We start from the raw sequence: 18,638 nt of genomic DNA, 5'->3' as shown, positions 1-18,638 counted from the left end.
TTACCATTCTACACAATTATTTTTCTCATGTCTATGTCACTAATATCTGTACAAGTTATCTATTGAGTCATGTTTAATTTATTTACATTTGTTGTCCAATGTTAAATCCATTTATTTTTCTCTAGAACATATATTTTTTAACCAACCTATATGTTGCTCTGCCCCAATTCTCCTCCATGCATGATTATATTGAGCTCTATTGTTGCCTTTTGTAAAGTTAGATTTAGGTTTATAATTAACATGCAGGCAGTGAAGAAGCTAAAAGCATGTTGGCCTTCATAATGAGAGGTTTGAGTATAGGAGTAAAGAGGTCCTTCTGCAATTGTACAAGGCCCTGGTGAGACCACACCTGGAATATTGTGTGCAGTTTTGGTCTCCTAATTTGAGGAAGGGCATTCTTGCTATTGAGGGAGTGCAGCGTAGGTTAACGAGGTTAATTCCCGGGACGGCGAGACTGTCATATGATGAAAGAATGTAACGACTGGGCTTGTATTCACTGGAATTTAGAAGGATGAGAGGGGAACTTATAGAAACATATAAAATTATAAAAGGACTGGACAAGCTAGATGCAGGAAAAATGTTCCCAATGTTGGGGGAGTCCAGAATCAGGGGCCACAGTATAAGAATAAAGGGGAGGCCATTTAAAACTGAGATGAGAAAAAACTTTTTCACCCAGAGAGTTGTGAATTTGTGGAATTCTCTGCCACAGAGGCAGTAGAGGCTAATTCACGAGATGAATTTAAAAGAGAGTTAGATAGAGCTCTAGGGGATAGCGGAATCAGGGGATACGGGGAGAAGGCAGGCACGGGTTACTGATTGTGGATGAACAGCCATGATCACAATGAATGGCGGTGCTGGCTCGAAGGGCCGAATGGCCTCCTCCGGCACCTATTTTCTATGTACTGGGGTACAGTGAAAGGTTTTGCTTTGCATGCTATCCAATCAGGCCTGATATACCATACAGAGATACAATCAGTTCAAACTAGATAGAATGAAGGGAAAGATATCTCCAGTATATATATTATTTATCAATATTTACATTTGGTTGCCTGCAACATACTCATGTAATTGGCAATACACCCCCATTGTTTAGTATTATATATATTTAATATTGCTTATGCGTATAATTGTTTGCCAGTGCACATATTTATCTCCATCAAATATACTGCTTATAATTGTAATGATTGAATGATTGATATTTTATCACGTAACATGTCACAGTGAAATTCTTTGTTTTGCATACTGTACACAAGGTACGCAAAGAGTCAACACCTATAGGTCATAAATAATAGGAGAAGAATTCGGCCCATCAAGTCTACTCCGCCATTCAATCATGGCTGGTCTATCTCTGCTCCTAACCCCATTCTCCTGCCTTCTCCCCATAACCTCTAACAAGAAATAAAAGTTACGAAGTATTCATTATGTTATTGTGGTTATTTACATCTATTGTTAAACAATGTATACAGCTATTCATCTCGGGAATTCATATTTCTTATTGCTGTATAGTTATTCACTTCCAGAGTATAGATTATTTATTTAGGTATTCATGAATTTGACTGGCTTAGCATTAGACAATAGGTGCAGGAGGAGGCCATTCGGCCAGTCGCTCCAGTCTTTCAACATATGACAATCCCGCCATTCCGGGAATTAACCTAGTAATTGCATACATTTATTTAGCTGTATTGTGTAGACTATTTGCTGGTTTCCATACATATTTATAAAAGGAACAGAATGGAGCAGAAATGGGCAAATAAACCTGACCTAATGAGTACAGCACTAACACCTCAAGAAGCGAGATGCCCTCCAGGACAAAGTGGCCCATTTAATTGACACTTCTTTAACTACCTAAACTTTAATTCTCTTCACCAATGACGCACAATATTTGCAGTGTGTGCCATCCACAAAATGCGCTGCAGTTACTTGCACATATAATGTCCCAAACCTGTGAAAACCACCACCAAGAAGGATAAGGGCAGCTGACATCTGGGAAAATTTCCACCTGCAAGTTCCCCTCCAAGAGTCTTACAATGGAACAATAGACAATAGACAATAGGTGCAGGAGTAGGCCATTCAGCCCTTCGAGCCAGCACCGCCATTCAATGCGATCATGGCTGATCACTCTCAATCAGTACCCCGTTCCTGCCTTCTCCCCATACCCCTCACTCCGCTATCCTTAAGAGCTCTATCCAGCTCTCTCTTGAAAGCATCCAACGAACTGGCCTCCACTGCCCTCTGAGGCAGAGAATTCCACACCTTCACCACTCTCTGACTGAAAAAGTTCTTCCTCATCTCCGTTCTAAATGGCCTACCCCTTATTCTCAAACTGTGGCCCCTTGTTCTGGACTCCCCCAACATTGGGAACATGTTATCTGCCTCTAATGTGTCCAATCCCCTAATTATCTTATATGTTTCAATAAGATCCCCCCTCATCCTTCTAAATTCCAGTGTATACAAGCCCAATCGCTCCAGCCTTTCAACATACGACAGTCCCGCCATTCCGGGAATTAACCTAGTGAACCTACGCTGCACGCCCTCCATAGCAAGAACATCCTTCCTCAAATTTGGAGACCAAAACTGCACACAGTACTCCAGGTGCGGTCTCACCAGGGCCCGGTACAACTGTAGAAGGACCTCTTTGCTCCTATACTCAACTCCTCTTGTTACGAAGGCCAACATTCCATTGGCTTTCTTCACTGCCTGCTGAACCTGCATGCTGAACCTGCATGCTTCCTTTCATTGACTGATGCACTAGGACACCCAGATCTCGTTGAACTCCCCCTCCTCCTAACTTGACACCATTCAGATAATAATCTGCCTTTCTATTCTTACTTCCAAAGTGAATAACCTCACACTTATCTACATTAAACTGCATCTGCCATGTATCCGCCCACTCACACAACCTGTCCAAGTCACCCTGCAGCCTTATTGCATCTTCCTCACAATTCACACTACCCCCCAACTTAGTATCATCTGCAAATTTGCTAATGGTACTTTTAATCCCTTCGTCTAAGTCATTAATGTATATCGTAAATAGCTGGGGTCCCAGCACCGAACCTTGCGGTACCCCACTGGTCACTGCCTGCCATTCCGAAAGGGACCCATTTATCCCCACTCTTTGCTTTCTGTCTGTCAACCAATTTTCTATCCATGTCAGTACCCTACCCCCAATACCATGTGCCCTAATTTTGCCCACTAATCTCCTATGTGGGACCTTGTCGAAGGCTTTCTGAAAGTCGAGGTACACCACATCCACTGACTCTCCCTTGTCAATTTTCCTAGTTACATCCTCAAAAAATTCCAGTAGATTTGTCAAGCATGATTTCCCCTTCGTAAATCCATGCTGACTCGGAATGATCCCGTTACTGCTATCCAAATGCTCAGCAATTTCGTCTTTTATAATTGACTCCAGCATCTTCCCCACCACTGATGTCAGACTAACTGGTCTATAATTACCCGTTTTCTCTCTCCCTCCTTTCTTAAAAAGTGGGATAACATTTGCTATCCTCCAATCCACAGGAACTGATCCTGAATCTATAGAACATTGAAAAATGATCTCCAATGCTTCCACTATTTCTAGAGCCACCTCCTTAAGTACTCTGGGATGCAGACCATCAGGCCCTGGGGATTTATCAGCCTTCAGTCCCATCAGTCTACCCAAAACCATTTCCTGCCTAATGTGGATTTCCTTCAGTTCCTCCATCACCCTAGGTTCTCCGGCCCCTAGAACATTTGGGAGATTGTGTGTATCTTCCTCAGTGAAGACAGATCCAAAGTAACGGTTTAACTCGTCTGCCATTTCTTTGTTCCCCATAATAAATTCCCCTGCTTCTGTCTTCAAGGGACCCACATTTGCCTTGACTATTTTTTTCCTCTTCACGTACCTAAAAAAACTTTTGCTATCCTCCTTTATATTATTGGCTAGTTTACCCTCGTACCTCATCTTTTCTCCCCGTATTGCCTTTTTAGTTAACTTTTGTTGCTCTTTAAAAGAGTCCCAATCCTCTGTCTTCCCACTCTTCTTTGCTATGTTATACTTCCTCTCCTTAATTTTTATGCTGTCCCTGACTTCCCTTGTCAGCCACAGGTGTCTCTTACTCCCCTTAGAGTCTTTCCACCTCTTTGGAATAAATTGATCCTGCAACCTCTGCATTATTCCCAGGAATACCTGCCATTGCTGTTCTACCGTCTTCCCTGCTAGGGCCTCCTTCCAATCAATTTTGGCCAGCTCCCGCCTCATGCCTCTGTAATCCCCTTTGCTATACTGTAATACCGACACTTCCGATTTTCCCTTCTGCCTTTCCATTTGCAGAGTAAAACTTATCATGTTGTGATCACTGCCTCCTAATGGCTCTTTTACCTCTAGTCCCCTTATCAGATCAGGATCATTACACAACACTAAATCCAGAATTGCCTTCTCCCTGGTAGGCTCCAGTACAAGCTGTTCTAAGAATCCATCTCGAAGGCACTCTACAAACTCTCTTTCCTGGGGTCCATTTCCAACCTGATTTTCCCAGTCTACCTGCATGTTGAAATCTCCCATAACCACCGTAGCATTACATTTTTGACACGCCAATTTTATCTCCTGATTCAACTTGCACCCTATGTCGAGGCTACTGTTTGGGGGCCTATAGATAACTCCCATTAGGGTCTTTTTACCCTTACAATTTCTCATTTCTATCCATACTGATTCAACATCTCCTGATTCTATGTCACCCCTTGCAAGGGAATGAATATCATTCCTTACCATCAGAGCAACCCCACCCCCTCTGCCCACCTGTCTGTCTTTTCTATACGTTGTGTACCCCTGAACATTCTATATTTTTCATACAGAATGGAAAGAGGCCCTCCAGCCCAACTTGCCTACACAGACCAACATGTCCCATCCATACTACTCCCATCTGCCTGTGTTTCACACATATATATCCCTCTAAACCTGTCCTATGCATGCAAATATATTGCTGGTAACCGTCGTCATCCGTCCGTCTGTCTGTCTCCTTCCCTCCCGTCTCTCTCTCTCTCTAAAACATTCATCTTGTTTGTTCCCCACTTCCTGTAAGTTTCTCCCCCCTTCCCGTATGTTTGTCCCGTATTTTTCATGCGGTTTTCATCCAGAATAAAACAAAAACTGTTTAAAAATTCACTTTTCCACTTACCTTGCCCGTGTTCAGCTTTGACATCACAATGGCACCCGCCCAAAATGATTGGAGTGGCGGCCAATGAGGGAAGGGGGGGCCCACGATGACCGTTGGGGCGGGACATACCAGAGTGACGGGAGTGGCAGCCAATGGAGGGGGGGGTTCTGGGCCGACGAGCTGCCGCTAACTCACCCACTCCAACCCCCTGAACCCTCCTCCTCCCCTCCCCGTCCCACTCATCCACTCCATCCCCTCTCAAACCCCCTCCTCCTCTCCTCACCCACTCCATTCCCCCTCAACCCCCCCTTATCCCTCCCCCTCCTTCACCCACCCGCTCCCCCCCCCCCCCCCACCTGGAGGACGAGCTGCGTTTTCGATGTCAGTCCACGCATGCAGAGTGGGGGCGACCTACGATATTTCGACTTTGAGATGATGCAAACCGGCAGCAACCCTTAGCAAACCGCAGCTCACTTCCAGCCACTTGAGGGGGGTGGAGTGGTTGAGTGGGTGAGGGGAGATAAGGACGGGTTGAGGGGGGATGGAGTTGGGTGAGTGGGTGAGGTGAGGAGGGGGTTGAGGGGGGATGGAGTGGGTGTGGGGGGGAAGAGGAGGGGGGTTAAGGTGGGTTGAGGTGGGTGAGTGGGGGGGAGGGGGAGTGCGGGAGGAGAGGGTGCTGCACCAATGCAGGAGAGGTTTGGGGCCAATGAGGGGAGGGGGCTACTGAGCCCACGAGCTGCAGCTAACTTTAATAGATGTACTCTCCCACCACCCATCCTAGCGTGCCCTGCGCCTGACCACCCTCCCATGGTGCAGCGCGGTGGCAGAGAGTCCAAAAAGATGGCCTTCGCCGCCGTGCTGCAGGAGAGGCTTCGGATCCATGGCTCACTCTGGCTGCAGCGCTGGTAGCACGGGGCCGAGGTGAGTGGCTCCCTCTCCCCTTCCCTGTCCCCCCATTGCCCGCCCACGGCCCCGGGGAACACTCCCCGCCCATCAACGGGCTTCGTCAGTTGGAGAGGGTTGCCGGGCCCTCAAGATCGTCAGTTGGAGGAGGGCTGCCCCAGGATAGGCCCGCAGGAGAGATTTGGACCCAACGGGTCCACCTCAGTCTTGTTTGGTCTAAATCTTTGAACTCCCTGCTGAACACCACTGTCTTCACCACAAGGACAAAGGCAATTTAAGAAGACGACTCAAACCATTGACTTGGCCTCCACAGCCGTCTGTGGCAATGAATTCCACAGATTCACCACCCTCTGACTAAAGAAATTCCTTCTCATCTCCTTTCTAAAGGTACATCCTTTTATTCTGAATCTATGACCTCTGGTCCTAGACTCTCCCACTAGTGGATACACCTCCACAATCACTCTATCCAGTCCTTATGAGGCAATTACAATAGCAAGTGGTAAGGCAAAACTCCAGACACACAGCTTTTGTCCCAGACAAACCGCCCCAGCAGCAACGCATTGCTGCAAGAATCACAGATCTGGTGGACAGGGCATGTCAGGATATCTGATGACTGAATACTACAAATGCTACTTTACAGAGAGGTGACTGAGGACATAGAATTGCACGGTGGATCGAAAAACAAATTCAAACACTCTCTCAGAATATCCCTGAGGAGTTTCAGCTTTGACACACACTACTGGGAACAACTAACTTGGATGCCTTACAGAATACAGAATGGTTCACATTCATATGTGGAAGCTAGAACGGAGGCAGCAAAGAGAAAAAGCAAATCTCAAGTAAAGTCAAGAACCACTGATCCCTACAGCCTACCAACACCTCCGTCAACTGTGTGGAAGGAACATTCAAGCCAGGATTCGTGCAATCACCCATCTCCATACACATCGCCACAGTATAGACTAGATGTCATGTTTTTACTCAGGAACCTGTGACGATTAAGCTCAACAAGGGTTGGGTGATAAAGCCAGCAAAGTGCAGGTTGGTTGCCAGCAAACCAATCTACATAAAACAGGCCCTTCAGCCCATAATGCCTATGCCGAACTAGATGCCAAGACCAACTCTTCCCTGCCTGCACATAATCCATAACCCTTCATTACCTGCATATGCACATGCCCATCCAAAGGTCTCTTAAATACCACTATCGTACCTGCATCAACCACCAACCCCAGCAGTGCACTCCAAGCACTCATCGTCCAATAAGTATTGTGTACAGTTTTGGTCTCCTAATCTGAGGAAAGACATTCTAGCCTTAGCGGGAGTACAGAGAAGGTTCACCAGATTGATCCCTGGGATGGCAGGACTTTCATATGAAGAAAGACTGGATAGACTAGGCTTATACTCGCTGGAATTTAGAAGACTGAGGGAGGATCTTATTGAAACATATAAAATTCTTAAGGGGTTCGAGAGGCTAGATGCGGGAAGATTGTTCCCGATGTTGGGGAAGTCCAGAACCAGGGGTCACAGCTTAAGGATAAGGGGGATGTCTTTTAGGACCGAGATGAGAAAACATTTCTTCACACAGAGAGTGGTGAGTCTGTGGAATTCTCTGCCATAGAAGGTAGTTGAGGCCAGTTCATTGGCTATATTTAAGAGGGAGTTAGATGGCGATGCAGGCTCGAAGGGCCGAATGGCCTACTCCTGCACCTATTTTCTATGTTTCTAAGTAGAACATTTGCCCAACACATCTTCTTTAAACTTTGTTCCCCTCATCTGAAAACGATTCTGTCTAGTATTTGATTTTTCCATCCTGGGTAAAAAGTTCTGACTGTCTACCCTAACTATGCCTCTCATATCTCCTCAACTTCTTATCACAGAACACTTCATCCAAGGAATCAATCTCATGAAACTTTGCTGAATGAACCTCAGCAGTGCCAGTGTATCCCTCCTTAACTCAGATGAGCAAAACTGTCCCATAGTTCTGTGAGTGTGGCCTCGCCACAGACTTACTTAGATTCAGTGGAGTTATTACTTGCCCACATTTAGGTTCAGCTATTTCCACTGTGGATTATTTCAGAGTGAGCCCAATGCAAATTGGAGGAATAGCACCACAAAATTCACTTTGGCAGCTTATATCCCAGCAGCATGAATATTGATTTATCTAACTTCAAGTAACCCTTGCTTTCCCTCTCTCTCCATCCCCTCTCACACCCTAGTTTCACTGTCCTACTGATTAATTTTACTGATTGTATGCCTCCATGTCACCTTCCCCTCAGCCTACATTTTCCTTGAGCATCGTCTGCTTTGATCTGTCGTTTTCACACTTTACCCTTCCAGATCTTTAGACTCCCTCTCCTTGGACTCTCAGTCTGAAGAAGGGTCTCAACCTGACTCTTCACCCATTCCTTTTCTCCAGAGATGCTACCTGTCCCGCTGAGTTACTCCAGCATTTTGTGTCCACCTTTGGTTAGCCTCGGCAGTTCCTTCCTACATATTTCATCTCCCCCATTGTGGATGGCTTCTCTCTTTGTAATCGCTTAGAGTCATAGAGTGATACAGTTTGGAAACAGGCCCTTCAGTCCAACTTGCCCACACCAGGGCCTATGAGAGGGGGGTGCAGGGAGTACATCGTACTCGGGCCCGGGAGCCAAAGGAGTGGGGCCGGGTATTTCCTGAAAGCTCAGAAAATGTTTGCATATATTTTGTGAAGACTAGCATTCACATTTTGTGTGAGCGTATAGTTTGTAGGCTCACACAAACAGTTGCCGAACATGCGGTCAGCTGATGCGTGGCCACTCGTCTTAGCCGTCGCGCCATCACGGCACGCAAGTAGGCATGGACGTCATGTAAATATTTAACTCAAAGAAGTAGGCTAATATTTGCCCGGCAGGGTAGCCCAGTGTGTGATTTGGGGTTAAAGTATAAATTATAAATCCTTTCTCCAAAATGTATTCTCACAAATCAGGAGCCCAGAAAAGAAAAGACAAGAACGACAGGAAAATTTAAAAAAAGGGTCAACAAACGCTCTTTCAATTTGGATTGTGCGGCTTTAAAAAAAAATTCATTGAACCCACCTATAGAATTGAATCAAGAAGAAACTGTTGGAAACCTCATCCCCAAACAAGGAGCAGTTGATTTGCGTAATCATGCACAGGATTTTGATGAAGGGGCAGATGCAGAAAATGAAAATGGAAAGCAGAAAGAAACATACAGGCGCTTGTGAAAGTGAATTTGGAAGACGAGAGGAGTAATCATAATGTAGGGTAGGAGGGTCTGAAGAAGGGTCTGAAGATGCTGCCTGACCTGCTGAGTTACTCCAGCATTTTGTGAATAAATCATAATGTAGGCCTTAACATTGGATGTATACAATACAATATATCTTTATCACAACCGTTTCCATCTCAAAAGGAAATAGAAAAGTATGTTACGAATGGTCACATTCCCTCTGCCTAAAACATTCCCAAAAGACACCTGTAATCAAATGTTCCCAGAAAGCATACTGAAATTTTAAGGCACCAATGGAGAACTACATGTAAGAGACTGGATGTTGAAATAGCAAACATAGAAACTCTCCTCTCAGATCTGATAAAACTTCGAAACAACTGGAAATCCATGTGGAATGAAGCCAAATTGGTTGCATCAAACCTAAAGATAGAATTAAAACTCTTCCTTAGATGTGGCGGAGTTAGGCGCAAGAGGGTAAGGCCGCATGACATGATGACAGCGCACCTGATGCTAACTTGGAGGAAATGAACGACACAGATGATACGCCAGAAGAGGCCTACTTCAGAAAGTGTGTATTTTACGTTTTGGTGGGCAATGTTATAGCAGGATTAACTGTCCGATTCAATGCCGTTAAGCAGTTGACAGAAAAATTTGATTTCTTGTGGAAATATCTCACCATGTCTGAAAGTGATGTGGAGAGAAAAGCTTTATCTTTATCAGAGCAATATCCTCCTGATCTTAACGGTGATAATTTTGGAAAAGAAATGCAACATTTACCCTCAGTACAAAAGCTAATTTTGTAAATGCACAGTTAAAGCCATTAGATCTCTTGCACTTGTTAACAGAGTACAGACTTGTGACCTGTTTCCAAATGTTTGTGATAGCTTAAGAATAGTATTACCAATTCCAGCAACAGTGGGTTCTGCAGAGAGGTCATTTAGCAAACTCAAGCTGATTAAGAATTTTTTAAGGTCTACAATGTCTCAGGAACGTCTTGTGGATTTGGCCAGGCTAAGCATTGAATGAAACATTGCCAGAATAATTAATTTTCATGCTGTGATGAGAATATTTTCACAAAAAAGGTCAGGAAAGCTCTTTTTTTAAAGTAAATACCACTTTTTTAAAAAAACTTTTTACTAATAATTATTTCTTCTGATGATCTGATCTGCATTGCAACATAAAAGGATGTTTCAATGTGAATTCTTTCTCCTTATCTGTATTGTAGCCTAAACAAAGATGTTCAAAACAAATGTGCTTTCTTCTCTCTGATCCTTTTATTTTATTTATATTTATTTATATCTATCATGGAGGGAGTATAGGAGCATAAGGCCATGGCCATGGCCGTAGTGGATAAAAACAAGATGACTACTGGAGAAGGGAAAGGGGCCCGAAAGAAACTTTGTACCCACGGATGCACCATAGAGAGCATCCTAACGCATGGCATCCTGTGTGGTACCTCAGCTGCACGGAGGCAGAAAGGAAAGCTCTTCAGCGGGTAGTCCATAGAGCTCAGAGGACCATCGGAACACAGCTACCAGACTTGGAGGGCATCTACAACACACGATGCCTCAGAAAAGCCACCAGCATCCACAAAGACTCTTCACACCCCTGCAACAGTCTGTTCGAACTCCTTCCATCGGGCAGACGATACAAGGCCTTCTACGTCCGCACCTCCAGACTCAGGAACAACTTCATCCCCAGGGCCATAGCTGCTTTGAACCGGTCCTGCTGAGCCGGATGGTCACATCGCACAATGATCCGGCACAGATGTACTTGCACTTTATTCTGTCTTAAAACTGTTACAATTTGTTTCGTTGGGTTGTTGTTTAAATTAATTAAATTATTGCATCGTATGGGAGGCGCATTCCCAATCTCGTTGTACCCCTGTACAATGACAATAAAGATATATTGTATTGTATTGAAGGGGATCTTCACTGAAACATATAAGATTATTAAGGGGTTGGACACGTAAGAGGCAGGAAACATGTTCCCAATGTTGGGGGAGTCCAGAACCAGGGGCCACAGTTTAAGAATAAGGGGTAGGCCATTTAGAACGGAGATGAGGAAAAACTTTTTCAGTCAGAGTTGTGAATCTGTGGAATCCTCTGCCTCAGAAGGCAGTGGAGGCCAATTCTCTGAATGCATTCAAGAGAGAGCTAGATAGAGCTCTTAAGGATAGCGGAGTCAGGGGGTATGGGGAGAAGGCAGGAACGGGGATGATCAGGAACGGGAACTGAGAATGATCAGCCATGATCACATTGAATGGCGGTGCTGGCTCGAAGGGCCGAATGGCCTCCTCCTGCACCTGTTGTCTATTGATAAAATTCCTCTCAGGCTCACTGACCAACATGTCCCATCATCGACATACACGAGTCCCACCTGCCCGCGTGTGGTCCATATCCCTCCAAACCCGTCATATCTATGTAATTCATATCCAGTGTCGGCAATTGCTTACAGTTTCTCCGTGCCTATTCCCCTCCAGTGCAGGTCCAGTGCTGCTGGCCAAGGTTTGTGTTATTTGTGGACACTTTCTTTGAGACGGTCCCCAGCTAGTTTGGTCCTGGGCCGGGAGCGGAAGCGCCAACCGTTGGGCGCGGGCGCGGCCGCTCTCCGTGCACAATCCAAGCGGCGCGTCTCCATGGCGACGGGCGGCACGCGCTCCGGGGAGCTGCTTATCCCCCCCCCGGCCGCTGAGCGCGCGCACATACAGGCTCAGCAAGAACCCAGCGGGACATGCTGCAGGGTGCATGTCCTGCCGGGTTCTACCAGCACTATGCTCAGCGTCTGCATGTCCCGCTGGGTTGCTCCAGCACTGTGCCTGTGCTCAGCGGCTGCAGGCCCCGCCGGGTTGCACAGGCACTGTGCCTGTGCTTAACGGCTGCACGGTGCATGTCCCACCGGGTTGCTGCTGAGCCTGCGTGTTCCTGTGCTCAGCGGCTGCATGTCCCGCCGGGTTGCTGCTGAGCCTGTGTGTGTGCGTGCTCAGCGGCTGCAGGCTGCATGTCCCACCGGGTTGCACAGGCACTGTGCCTGTGCTCAGCGGCTACATGTCCCGCGCAGCTGTGCACAGCGCAGTGCTGGTACAACTTAGCGGCCCAGGCATGGGCACAGTGCTGCAGTAAACCAGCGGCACGGGAAGCCTGCAGGCATAGCTGGGGAGGGCAAAGACAGTTGGGGAGGGCAGGGACAACCGGGTAGGCGTACCCTCCATAGATGCTGCCTGACCCGCTGATATTTCTCCAGCACAATACGTCTTGTTGTAAACGCTGAGCAAAACATGAAGTGCTGGAGCAACTCAGCGGGACAGGCAGCACCCGTGGAGGGAATGGCATCTCCGGATGTCCACCCCCCCCCCCCCCCCCCACCCCAGATGTTGGCTGTTGCCTGACCCGCTGAGATACTCCTGAACATTTGCTAATGCTGGAATCCTGAGCAAAACACGAAGTTCTGGAGTAACTCAGCGGGACAGGCAGCCAGACAGCATCTAGAGAAGGGGGTGGCCGGTGTAGCGACCATAGAGAAAAAGAAAAAAAACCTACACCCATCAAAGACTTGAAGAAATTGAAGACTCCATAAATCAAAACAAATTCTGGGAAATGTGGAATAACCTGGGCACAACAAAACCACAAACATTACCAACTCAAGATGGTGATACCTGGAGGGCATATTTCAAAGATCTGTATAAAGATATTCCAAGAAATAAAATAAACTCAAACTACTCTTATATCAGAGAAAAACTCCAAACATTAGAAACAACAATTAAAGACTATCAAAACCCTCTCGACTTCCCAATCACTCCAGAAGAATTTGCCATAAAAATAAAATCTCTCCACTCAAAGAAAGCTTGTGGTCCAGACAGCATTAAAAATGAAATGCTTAAATATAGCACTCCGGAGATGCAGAACATAATGCTTAGGCTGTTCAACATCATATTACGTTCAAGTTATTTTCCCAATATTTGGTGTCAAGGGCTTATTTCGCCCATTTATAAGAGTGGAAACAAATCAGATCCAAACAATTATCGTGGCATCTGTGTCAGTAGACAAATACCAATTCACTCTCAATGGTATCATTATCAAACACACTATGAGCTACACTTACCTTGGTCTAACTATTGCAGCATCAGGGAGCTTTAGCATGGCAGTGAATGCACTAAAAGAGAAAGCTCGAAGAGCCCTGTATGCAATAAAAAGAAGATTCCACAACATCCAAATTCCAATTAAAATCTGGCTTAAAATATTTGACAGTGTAATTCAGCCCATTGCGCTTTATGGTAGTGAAGTATGGGGTCCACTCAGTCACCACAGCTATACTAAATGGGAAAAACACAACAGAGGCCCTACATGCGGAGTTTTGTTGGAACATCCTCCGCATCCAAAGGAAAACACCAACAAACGCATGTAGGGCGGAATTAGGTAGATACCCACTGATAATAAATATCCAGAAACGAGCACTAAACTTTTGGAATCACCTTAAATCTAGTCCCCCAGACACCCTCCAGTTCAAAGCCCTCCAAACCCAAGAGGGGAACCCAGAAAAGAGCTCCCTGTGTCAGTTGGTATTGAAACTCACTACTCCTACTCAGTTAAACCTTGACCAGTCTCAGATCAACACTGCTTTCCAATCACCAGTTAGAGTGAACCAAATTATTAAACAATGCAAAGAAATCTATTTGGAACATTGGGATAAAGTAACTAAAAGCCAAAGCAGACTAGAGTGCTACCGTGCCCTAAAAAGAGATTATAAATTGGCAAACTATCTCTCAACTGTTAGAGACATAAAGCAGAGACAGACCCTCACCAAGTACAGGATAAGCGACCATCATTTGGCAGTTGAAAAAGGAAGACAGAAGAGATCTTGGCAACCAAGAGAAAATAGAATATACGGTCACTGCTTGACAGATGAGGTTGAAACAGAGATGCACTTCCTCTTAAAATGTAAAAAAATCGATAAAATAAGAAAAATATATCTTGAAAAACTCAGTCTGGCGACCCCAGATTTTAAAGAGCTAGACGATATATCAAAACTAAGAATAATCCTTGGCGAAGGAAATACGGCACATCTTGGCGCACAATACGTAACAGCATGCCACACCCTGAGAGACCAACATGTACACACACTCACACACACACAGAGACACAATACGTAACAGCATGCCACACCCTGAGAGATAGTGAATGACCAACATGTACACATACACTCATACATAAATTGACACTAAGGAAATTAATATCAAGCTACTAAACTTGCCACCTTGCTGTACTGTTTACAACTGCAAGAACGAGTAGCAATCGATTAAAGGCTATAAATGTATTGCATGAATATATATATATATATATATATGTACATGTACAGGGCCATATCGACCCATGCATTGTATACTTGTTTTTTTATATTCATGCATTTTAAATATGTATGATGCAATGTTCTATACTTTGGCAATATAATGATGTTTCTTATCATGCCAATAAAGTCTTGAAATTGAATTGAAATTGAAATTGATTAGTCTTAGGAGTCGAACCCTCAGATTGGCCAGCAAGGTCACGTGTGAGTGCGACCGTAGGGATTGGTCCAGGGAGTTGAGCCCGCTGATTGGACAGCGACGTCACGTGTGGTTTTGGCGCCCAAAACCAGTCAGTTCTTCGAAGTGAATAGTTAGAATTAATGGTTGTCTGTAATCTCGTTCGTTATACTTTGTAATCGAATGTTGCTGTCGCAATAAACTTCTTTAACAAAGGACGAGCCTCCAGACTCGCCATATTGGTGACCCCGACGTGATCCAGCCGATCACCTACCATGGGTGAACAAGACGCCTCGTCTTCGGTTCCTACGCCCGGCACACCGCAGCTAAACGCGGTCAGCGTTCACCTTCCGCCGTTTTGGGCACATCAACCGCAATCTTGGTCTGTCCATGCCGCAGCTCATTTTCTCCTAAGAAACATCTCGACGGACGAGACAAAGTACTATTACCTCGTCAGTGCTCTACCGTCGGAGACGTCCGCGCGGGTGATGCGGTTCATCATCGCCCCTCCTGCAGACGACAAGTACGAGGCACTGAAGGTACTCTTGTTACGAACCTTCGGATTCAGTAGGCATGACCGAGCTAAGAGGCTTATGCACCTGCCGGATCTCGGAGATCGGTTGCCGTCCGTCCTCATGGCCAAAATGTTGACGCTAGCAGGTGAACACACGGATTGCCTCATGTTCGTGCAGGCATTCCGAGAGCAGCTTCCCGAAGATGTCAAGCTCATGCTCACGGATTGTTCTTTTAAGGACCCCGTGGCATATGCGGAGAAAGCTGATGCGCTCATGGCATCCAAATTTTAAAAAACAGTTCGATCAACAAGGTCTCGGCATCAGCGGGCAGCCCGCAGCGGCACCAAGATGGCGACACGTCTCCCGCCATTTCTCCAAAAGCCCGCCAAACGGATTCGCACAAGCGCGGCTGGTGTCATTACCATCTACGATGGGGTGGAGAAGCCCGCAACTGCCGCTCACCTTGCACCTTCTCGGGAAATGCCTCGGCCGATCGTACATAGAGGCGGTCGCGATAGGCCACAACCGACGCCTCTACGTCCGAGATCGATTCACGGACACGGAATTTTTGGTTGACACGGGAGCCATAGTCAGCATCGTGCCGCCGACTGACCTCGAAACCCGATCGGGTAAGAAAGGGCCTACCCTCATCGCGGTTAGCAGCAGCCCCATCCGCACATACGGTACGCGGACAATGTCCCTGGCTTTCGGCACCCGCACGTATGAATGGCCATTCATCATCGCGGAAATCGGTCAGGCGATCCTGGGCGCAGATTTCCTCTGGGCCTTTTCACTAGTCCCCGATGTCCACGGTAACGGCCTTTGACCCTCCGCCAGCAGCGATGAGCCCGCCGCTCCATCGGCCGCCACCTCGCCCAGCCCGACTGTCCAGGCCGTCGTCGCGGCCCCCGACCCGTATGCTGCGGTCCTGGCGGAGTTTCCGGAGCTGCTCATTCAGCGGTTCGACGCCCCTTCTGCCTGGTACGGCGTGGTCCACCACATCCGCAGCGAGGGACCCCCGTCTTCACTAGGGCCAGGAGGTTGCCGCCCGACAAACTGGTGGTGGCACGGGCAGAATTCCGGAAGATGGAAGAAATGGGCATTGTCCGTCAGTCCGACAGCCCGTGGGCCTCTCCGTTGCATATGGTCTCCAAAGCACCTGGGGGGTGGAGACCATGCGGCGATTACCGGCGCCTCAATGCCATCACCACGGCCGACCGCTACCCCATACTGCACCTCCAAGACTTCTCGTCTGGGCTGGAAGGTGCCGTGGTTTTCTCCAAAATTGATTTGGTGCGGGGCTACCACCAGATCCCTGTGCGCCCGGAGGACATACCAAAGACTACCACGATCACTCCGTTCGGGTTGTTCGAATGGTTGCGTATGCCTTTCGGTTTAAAGAACGCAGCACAGGCTTTTCAGCGACTCATGGACCGTGTTGGTCGAGATTTGTCTTTTGTTTTCATTTATTTAGATGATATCCTGGTCGCCAGCCGCTCGGAGCAGGAACACCTGGCCCATTTGCGGACCGTGTTCCGGCGGCTCCAAGACCACGGGCTCATCATCCAACCCTCCAAGTGTCAATTTGGCCTCCAGACTCGCCATACCGGACAGGCATAACTGGGGAGGGCGTGGACAACCGGGGATGCCGTTCTTTCCACAGATGTTACTCCAGCACTTTGCGTCTTGTTGTAGATGCTGGAATCCTGAGTGAACCACAAAGTGCTGGAGCAATTCTGCGAAACAGGCAGCACCCGTGGAGGGATTGGCATCCCCGGTTGTCCATCCCCTCGGTTGTCCATTGCCTCAGAAGGCAGTGGAGGCCAAGTCTCTGAATGCATTCAAGACAGAACTAGATAGAGCTCTTAAAGATAGCGGAGTCAGGGGGTATGGGGAGAAGGCAGGAACGGGGTACTGATTGAGAATGATCAGCCATGATCACATTGAATGGTGGTGCTGGCTCGAAGGACCGAATGGCCTCCTCCTGCACCTATTGCCTATTGTCTCCACAAGTGCTGGCTGGCTGCCTGTCCCCTGTGTTGCTCCAGCACTTTGTGCTTTGTTCAAGATTCCAGCATCTCCAAAAGGGCACAATTTGCTGGAGTAACTCAGCAGGTCGGGTAGCATCTCTAGAGAACAGACAGCATCCCCGGAGAACACCTATCCGTGTTCTCCAGGGATGCTGCCTGAACCGCCGAGTTACTCCAGCACTTTGAATCCTTTTGTAGATGCTGGAATCTTGAAAAAAACACGAAGCGCTGGAGCAACTCAGCGGGACGGGCAGCCAGCCAGCACCTGGGGAGGTGACGGACAAGTGGGGTTGTCCATGAAAAGTCCCTCAACTCCTTTTTAAAAAAGGGCCCTTTAATTCTGAGGCTATGACTTCTGGTCATACTCTCCCACCAGTGGAACCATCCTTTCCACATCCACTCTATCTGTGCCTTTCATTATTCTGTAAGTTTCAATGAGGCCCCCCCTCCACCTTCCAAACTCCAGCAAGTCGAGGCCCAGTGCTGTCAAACGCTCATCATATGCTAACCCACTTATTCCTGGAATCATTCTTGTAAACCCTCCTCTAGACCCTCTCCAGAGCCAGCACAGCCATCCTCAGTCATGCGGCCCAAATTTGCTCAGTGCTCCAAATGCAGCCTGACCAGCGCCTTATAGAGCCTCAGCATTACACATGTTTATGTATACCAGTTCTCTTGATATAAATGCCAGCATTGAATTTGCCTTCCTCACTACTGATTTGACTTGCCAATGAACTTTTTGGGAGCCCTGCACCAAGTCCCTTTGCACGTTTGATTTCTGGATTCTCTCTCCATTTAGAAAGTAATCTACACCTTTATTCTTATTATGAAAATGCATGACCCACTACACTGCCTGCCCCTCCACCTATCTTAGCATCATCTGCAAACTTGGCCACAAAGTCATTAATCCCCTTATCCAAATCATTAATATACGTGAAGCTGCCCCAGCACTGAACCTTGCAGAACTCCACGAGTCACTGGCAGCCAATCTGAAAAAGTGTCTTTTATTGCAACTCTTTGCCTTCTGCCATCCTGCTAGTATCTTCTCTTTAATACCATGGGCTCTCATCTTCCCTAGAAGCCTGATGTGTGGCACCTAGGTAAACAACATCTACAGCCTCCCCTCTATCTGTCCTGCTATTAACTTCCTCAAAGAACTCCAGTAGATTTGTCAGGCAAAATCTTCCCTTCACAAACAAATGCTGACTTCGGCCTATTTTATCATGAAGGTTTGGAGGGATATGGACAAAACGCAGGCAGGTGGGACTAGTGTAGCTGGGACATGTTGGCCAGTTGGGCAAGTTGAGGCGAAGGG

The 18,638-nt window shown here is 47.0% G+C and overlaps 1 protein-coding gene across 2 annotated transcripts in view; it reads right to left on the bottom strand.

The window, feature by feature from the left end:
- The window catches only part of LOC144602297 (uncharacterized protein C7orf57-like), a 73,787-nt gene extending 61,939 nt beyond the window's left edge, over positions 1 to 11,848 (bottom strand). For both annotated transcript variants that reach the window (XM_078415227.1, XM_078415237.1), the window contains exon 1: positions 11,713 to 11,848. The gene's annotated coding sequence lies outside the window, so the exon portion shown is untranslated. The remainder of the gene's footprint in view (positions 1 to 11,712) is intronic.
- Between the last annotated feature and the right edge of the window lie 6,790 nt (positions 11,849 to 18,638).

The sequence above is a fragment of the Rhinoraja longicauda genome, chromosome 2, assembly GCF_053455715.1.
Source record: "Rhinoraja longicauda isolate Sanriku21f chromosome 2, sRhiLon1.1, whole genome shotgun sequence".
In the NCBI taxonomy this organism is placed as follows: Eukaryota; Metazoa; Chordata; class Chondrichthyes; order Rajiformes; family Arhynchobatidae; genus Rhinoraja; species Rhinoraja longicauda.
The sequence above is the reverse complement of the archived record's forward strand: the minus strand, read 5'-3'. Positions and strand labels throughout refer to the sequence as shown.